This window comes from Nymphaea colorata, chromosome 5 (genome assembly GCF_008831285.2).
Source record: "Nymphaea colorata isolate Beijing-Zhang1983 chromosome 5, ASM883128v2, whole genome shotgun sequence".
NCBI classification, from domain to species: Eukaryota; Viridiplantae; Streptophyta; class Magnoliopsida; order Nymphaeales; family Nymphaeaceae; genus Nymphaea; species Nymphaea colorata.
Window position 1 is genome coordinate 11,157,498 of NC_045142.1, and position 7,748 is coordinate 11,165,245.

A 7,748-nucleotide genomic window follows, 5' to 3' on the forward strand; every position below is an offset into this window, starting at 1 on the left:
GGGATACTCACTACGCTCCTTTTTTCAGAAAAGAAACTTTGTCTGGTAACAAAATTTGTTAAACGTGGTTGAGTCTTGACAAGGTCGATCAGGCATTAAGCTTGTGTGCTAGGAGGGGTATGCAGCTTTAACCGAACCGAACCCACCCTTACCCAATTTTAAGTATAAATGACCGATTGGCCATGGCAATGAGTATGAACCATGGCCAATGAAGCTTTCGGCCACGACCGACGCCATCACGATAATACAAAAGAGATGTGACTATAGGTGGCATGCGGAAACTTCTCTGCCAAGGCAAAAACCATGATGGAAAGTCATATTGGACGCAGCTTTTCAGAACGTCGACCACAGTTTTAGCTGTGGCCAATGATGACTTCTTCCGTAGAGACCCATACAAATACATATATAGAGAGAGGGAGGAGCTTTTTAAAAGTTTGAATTCCATTATTACAAAAACAATCTTACAAACAAATCTTTCAGCAATGATCTCTACCAGAAAAATGCACTAGCCTGCCTCTTATCCATGCAGTGCGGCAACAGTAATATCTGTACCAGTTTCTCTGTAAGCTTGGACGAAGCTTTCATAATCCATTGGTTATACGCCCAGCAAGAATAAGAAATTCCATCACATTGTTCTCCTCAAATTGCCATACACATTGCATCACAATATCAGCTGTTCCCTGGAAAATCACACGTTAAATTCATCAGCTAAACTTCATGAGACAAAGAAAGAAAAAGATATCATAGGTAAAACATAAAGTACATAATAAACTTGCAAATAATAAGATGTATTTCCAGCCCGTGTTCTTAAAGCACCGAGTCTAGAGGATGTCGCCATGCATTTTTTCATTTACAGTTTCTCGAATTCACAAAGATTGTCATGAACACATCAGTGGAAAAGATGATTATACCATGGAAGATGGTGAAGACAATAGTTACTCATATATTTTATGCATCTGAAGAGGTCCCACAAAGTTTCTATAATCTGGTTGAGGCAGCTAGCGATTGTCACCAACCTGGCAGAACGTCGTTCTCCTGAGAGCACAAAAGCAAACTACTGCTACAGGAGAAAAACTGTGTCGTACCCATTAATGGGCAGGTGGGATTTCACAGAATTATACAAACAGGAAGCTAACCGATATGCTTTAACTCTGTGTCTGTGTGTGTATAGAGAGAGAGAGAGAGAGAGAGAGAGAGAGAGAGAGTAGTTCATTGTTCCAATAATATACCATTTATATTCTCTAATCAAGTGAACCCTACATATATGCCACTTACATTCTCCAATCAGGTGACCCCTTCAATATCTAACCAAAACCCATATCAGCATGTTTTTATTCAGAGGCTTGTTTCCTTCTTTCTTTTATTGGTGAAATTGTGGGCTGGAAAGGCCAACCATTGCTAAAATCAACAAGATATGCTGCTTGAGATGGATCTGACAATGAAAATGCTGCAAGAGGATGTGAAGCTCATGGTCAGTGTAGGATTAGATGCCTAAAGGTTCTCCAACTCATAGTTGAGATTGATTCCACAAATTACCTCTTACTCCTCTTTTTCTCGCTGATCAGATAGAACTGCAGAGTACTTTCTGTCATATTTCTTTCACTCATAATCCATGTGGAGAAGGAGCCATCAATCCCAAAGGCCCATTACAAGAATAACCATATAAATGAGTTACTCAAGTATGTTATGTTCTTCATCCCGATGTCACATAGGTGCGGGGTGCAGGTGCCGAAGCGCCACATCCCCAAAAATTTAGGTGCGGCGGTGCGACGAGAAGATTTATTTGTTATTATTAATTTAAATTATTATAATATATATATATATATATATATATATATATAAACACACATATAAGAATTAAGAAATTTAGAGTATACACTATAGTCTATAGACTCTATACACTCTACACTACACACTTTATGGATAAATTATATATGAATATTATATATTACATACTTATAAGTTATAATGTATTGTGTATATGAATGTAAAACATTAAGCATTAACATGCTTACAAAGTACAAACATTAAACAAGTGAACAAAAAACACAAAACCAGGACAGAACACAGAAGTGGAAAAAAAAAATGCTAAACCCTCCCTTTAACGTTAAAAATTGATAAGATAAAAAATATCGAAAAAAGGACGAAAATAAGCTTGACGCGGTTTGACCGCACCCGACTCGAGTCAAACGCGAGTCGGGTGCATGTCCAAAATGGACGAAAATGATCGGTGCAGTTAGCCGCACCCGACTCTTGTTAACTTGTGTTGGGTGCAAATCCGAGCGGCACTCACACCCGCACCCGAGTCGTGTCGACACGGGTGCAGCAGTCACTTTGCAGCGTCCATGCGACAAACTAATCACTCCTGGTACGGATGCCAACACTAATTTCTCCTGATAATTTGTTGGTCTGCTTATGTAACACATGTAACGCCGGCAATGTATAGCAGTTCATGGATGATCGCATATGTTCTAGCAAATCGATATAACTACCACCAAGGCATTTCATATAAAGTACTTTTTTGTAGCTAATAGAATACACAAGCTCATCTGGGACTTCAGTATACGAGTAAACATATTCCATGATGTGCAAAGGACGAGTCTTTCACCTATAGTTCAGCACACCATTTTCTCGCAGTCATCTTGCATTTTTATGGAACTGATCACATCATAGCACTAAGCCAAAGCTTCACAACTCATGCAACTCCATAGCTTCAGATTTTCTAAGCATCATAAGCATTAATATCTAATACACACATAACAAGTAACCAACTTTGATAAGAATGGGATCTGATCATGTAAAAGAAATGTGGGTAAATCAAATCATGGATATAATTGAGACAAAGGACTTCAGAACGACCATAGATAGAACCTATCCAATTTTCACAGTAAGATGGGTTGGCTGTTCAAGGACTTGAAACTAGATACATAACCGTAATACTAAATCTACTCCTCAAAGCTAGAGATCCAAATCCCTCATTGTCTGTTGGGGTCTTAGACTAGAGATGTAGTTGCCACATCTAGATCATACTTGGTTGTATGTACTAAATTAAGTTCATTCTTGATTAGATATGACCATCAAACAATTCAATTAATTGCAGTTCACTAGTGAAGACTGACTTAACATAGTATGCTACGTAAACATTGATTTAACAGAGCACACTACCAATGGAATCATAACACCTATACTCTTTCTGGCTCTTGGGATATCCAATAAAAAGACATTTGATAAGTTGAGCATCTAGTTTATCTCGATGAGGTCCAAGTCTATGATTGAACCAAACCCACTTGATAACTTACGGAGAAGTTGAAACTAATCAAAAATTAGGGTAGAAATTTGAAAATGAACTAATTCTCCCAAAGAGAAGGAAGGCATACACTTAATCAGATAACACATAATTAAAATTGCATCTCCCCAATATGAAGCAAGCATATCATATTGAAGCATTAAGGTACAAACCAGGCTAAGATATCTATGTTCTCTTTCAACAACACAATTATTCTGCAAGGTAAGTGGACAAGGGGTTCGATGTTGGATCCCACTATTTCGGTAAAATCAAAACACATCATTTGATTTAAAGTTAAGAGCATTATCAGCGGGAATGACCTTGATAGACATCAAATATTGAAGAAAAGATTTGAGAACAGCAGAAACTTTAGATCTTTCTTTTATTAAAAAGACTCAAGATGATCGGGAGAATAACAAGTAATAACGACAGTGGGACATCAATGGAATCCTATTAGGTCCCTGTACATCAATATGAAGAGAATCAAACAATGCTCGATGGACTTTGACTTGAAGCAATTGAACTCCAATGAGGTTGCACCAATTGACAAGTTTCACACTAAAAAGAAACTGAAGGAGAGATGTAAGGAATGACTCGATAAAGCATTGGCACGGAAAGATGCCCGAGACAAAGATGTCACTAGAAAGGACTGGAAGACAACTTGATCACAAAAGGAAAGTTCACTTGGTTGATTAAGATGGTAGACATAACTTCCTCATGGCCTCTACCAATCATCTTCCTTGTCAACAAATCCAGAAAATACAAATTATAGGATAAAAAATCACACAGTTAAGCGGCTTAGTAATTTGGCTAACTGATAGTAAGTTTTGAGGAAATGAAGGAGCATGCAAAACATTAGTTAACTGTAGGGAAGAAGAGATGGATATGGTTCCTTGGCCCTTAGTAGGCAATAAACTAACATTAGCTAGAACTACATCATGATGTTCGATAGTAGAAAGAAACCAAGAACAATTTTGTGGAAATCCACATAGGTGTTTGGAGGCACCTGAATCCATGATTCATTTATTACTGTATTGAGTCAAGTTACTATCAGCAGAACTTGCAACATTGGTATGATGGAAACCACTAGAACCCAAAAGAATGGTGTGACAATCACTCATTATATTCAGCCCAACTAAGAGTAATACAATCAATGAATGATTCAATAGTAGTCTCTCCTTCAGATTTTTCTATTTGAGACCCATAAAAACTTGAGTCCATTCATTCTTATCCCAGCCTCTCCTTGAGATGACCAAATTTGCCACAATAGGTGCACTGAAGTGTTTACCTCTACCACCCATACTTCTACCATGACCTCTTCCTCGAGCATTAGGAAAAGTATCTTGCCCTTGTTCCATAGAAACAGCAAGAGCAATCGATCGAGACTTGGGTTGACATTGATGAAGAGTAATAGCAAGTCCACTCAAGCGATTATAGGCCTCAGCAAGGGTTGGAACATCAGAGACAGTAAGCATTTGCGCTTTTGCAAACGAATATTCAGGGGACAATCCATTAGGGAATCAAGCAACCATCCTATGATCTTGATGAGTTTTGTAATTGATGCAACACAAAGGTTTACGTGCATTAAGCCTTTGAAATGCCAATTTAATGGAGGCATAATACTGTGCTAATGTCTATTCTCCTCTCCTTGCTGTAGCTGATAAATTCCTCGCTCAACTTGCACAATATGATTAACATTGGTGTCATGCTATGTCACATGGGTACGGGTGCGGACAAAATTCAAAATCACGGGGTACACGGGTATGGCTGGCCATATATATAAAATATCAAAAATATATTCATTAATATTACAATCTAATACAATGCATATAATTATATTGTAATGTATTGAATATATAAATTCTTAACATGTTGTATATTGAACACATAATTACAAATACAGTAATATATAACAGCAGGAATGCAGCTGCAGTCAAGAAAGTGTAAAAGAGAACACAGCAGTTGTAGTGTGATGCAGAATGAAGGACTTGTAAATTGTTGGCCAATGAAATTGGCAAAAGAAGCAATGAAACAAGGAAACAAAAGAGGAAAAAATGAACATCAGTTGTAAAAAACTGAAGATGCAGCAAACGACGTAAAAGAGAGGAGCAGTCGGCTAAAAATAATCAAAAAACTGGTTGGTCAGTGAAAAAGTAAAAAAAAAAATGAACAAAAGAGGAATCAGTCAGCACTGAACCTGTCCAAAAATGGTCGAACACGACCTTGGGTACGCTGACCATACCCAACACTGCATGCGCCATGTCCACCCGCATGTCCACACCCGCACCAGTGTCTAGCCAAGACAACACCGATATTTCAGGTGCACAGCCGCACCAGTAAGCTTTTAGATGGCAGACTTACAGGAATTCAGGCAAGGATCAAAAGGGCTTAAAGCAAGAAATATAAATTAGAATATGCACTAGCATACAACACTGAATCTACTATAATGATTCATATTCAGATTAGGAATTTAATTCATCCGGAAACTTATGTAAGTAATTGCTTAAGTAATTATAATTGGGGAATGTTTGCCAAAAACGAAGTTCATATTTAAGGAAATTCTCATAATTAAACAGATAAGGGATTTGGTGTTTATTAGTATCACACTCAACCACAGACCTGTTCCATTAACTACAGAGGCCTTTTCTTCACATGTCCGCCTGTTATCTCTCCTTGTCAAAATTTGCAAGTTTCACAACCAAGTGATAAACCTCAATGAGAATTGAACCTAAACCACATAAAAAAAAAAGAACTATTCAGACGAATGACTACAGAAGAATCATCTTAAAAGCAGTCACTCAGATAATGAAAGAAGGAAGAGAAGGCCCCCTAATTGCAATCAGCAGGTGAACACTAGCATAACTGAAAATTTTATGGTAATATGGGAACACAAACTGCAAGATCTCAATCCATATTCACTCAATGAAATTGATATGCGCAACACCAATGAGAAAGACTCATATGATATTTTGGGATTACGAAAAAAAGAAACAGTTCTATGTCTCTCCACAAAGTGACTCCTGAATCATGTTCTATACCTACATAAGAACAAAACTACGTCAAACATTGGACTGTTTCGTCAAAAAATGCAACCAATGAAGATAAGAAATCAAATTCCAACTTTTTTAGTCAATAAAACCCTAATTTAGGAAAATGAAATTCAAGGCCTGGGCGATAAATTACCCAAACTGAGCATTTATAAAAAAAAAAAAACAAAAAAAAAAAAAAACAGAAGAAAACGTTGCATATTTTCGTAAAAGCTACATCAAGAAAGTTCAAAGACAAAGCAAAGCACCGAAAGCAAGTAGATGTATAATCTGCATACCAGAAGGAAAGAAGAAACAGTCCCACGCAAATCGTATAAGAAAAATTCGATCTTCCTAGCAATCTAAAAACTAAAAATTCAGAGAAAGGACTTCTAGGGAATCACTTCTATTTAGCGCTATGGGGCATGCTGCGGGAATTTAGAGTGAAGATGTCGAAGGATGGCGCAACTTTTCTAGTGAAAATAGTTATACAGAGCCAAGGAGGTGAACGGAGAGAGAGAACCTCACTCTGAGAGGTAGTAGCTCGTCGACGGCGTGCTTGTGAAGATGGTAATGCTTACGGCCATCGACGACAACGATGAAGTTGAATCTAGGGCGGGCGCCGACGGCAACTGAGACGATAACTCGAACAATGGCAGGAAGCTTTTCGGATTAGCAGGGAAATTTTAGGGGAAAGAAACAAAGGAACGATGCTGGCGTTCCGGGTTCCATAGGTGGGTTCGAGTCATCTACCGTATTGCCAGAGTCTGTATTGCCGGGGCAGATCATGCGCCTTGTCCCCCCCAATGTCTCTACTTATTCCGTTTGCAATCCGATTCTTGTACATCTACTAATTGGGCCGGCTTACTAAAGCTACATGTTTTTATGTTATTTGTGTTTCATTTTAAATATTTACTGAACCTGACATTATGTAATACATTAACGCATTATGATATATCTTTCTTTCCTGCTTGTGTAAGTATCTGGATCATGATTCGTTTTTATTAATGTATTGGAATTTATTTTACGGTTATCATGTTATTTAAGATTTTACATATGGTTCGGATCTATATAAGATTTAAAGATATCAAGTAATATAATCTGTTTCAGATTCAAAGCTGCAACGTTTCAGATTGACTTGAGATTTATATGATATTTATTTTTCCATAATCGAGATCTGAATTGTGTTCCGTATTCACTTCTTTCTAGATCTAAATTCTTTGATTTCCAGTTCTAGTTTATGAGTTCGACCTGCTTTTTTTTTCTAAGAAATTATGGCTAGATTTAGAATATTTATAGATCTAAATTTCTTTGATTTCACAATCTAGTGTCTGGCTTAGATCTAGTCCATACATGTTCCAGATCCAATATATCATCCAACACGATTTGCAACGTCTACAATCCTTTTATGGTTCAAAGTTGTTTGGAGTCCACAT

At 37.4% G+C, this 7,748-nt stretch overlaps 1 long non-coding RNA gene across 1 annotated transcript; it reads right to left on the reverse strand.

Moving 5' to 3' along the window:
* Positions 1 to 404: 404 nt before the first annotated feature.
* Positions 405 to 7,099, reverse strand: LOC116253932 (uncharacterized). Its single transcript, XR_004172593.2, has 4 exons — positions 6,836 to 7,099; positions 5,906 to 6,014; positions 5,484 to 5,579; positions 405 to 680 (listed from the first exon to the last, which is right to left on the reverse strand). It is a non-coding gene; the product is annotated as an uncharacterized LOC116253932 (long non-coding RNA).
* Positions 7,100 to 7,748: the final 649 nt, after the last annotated feature.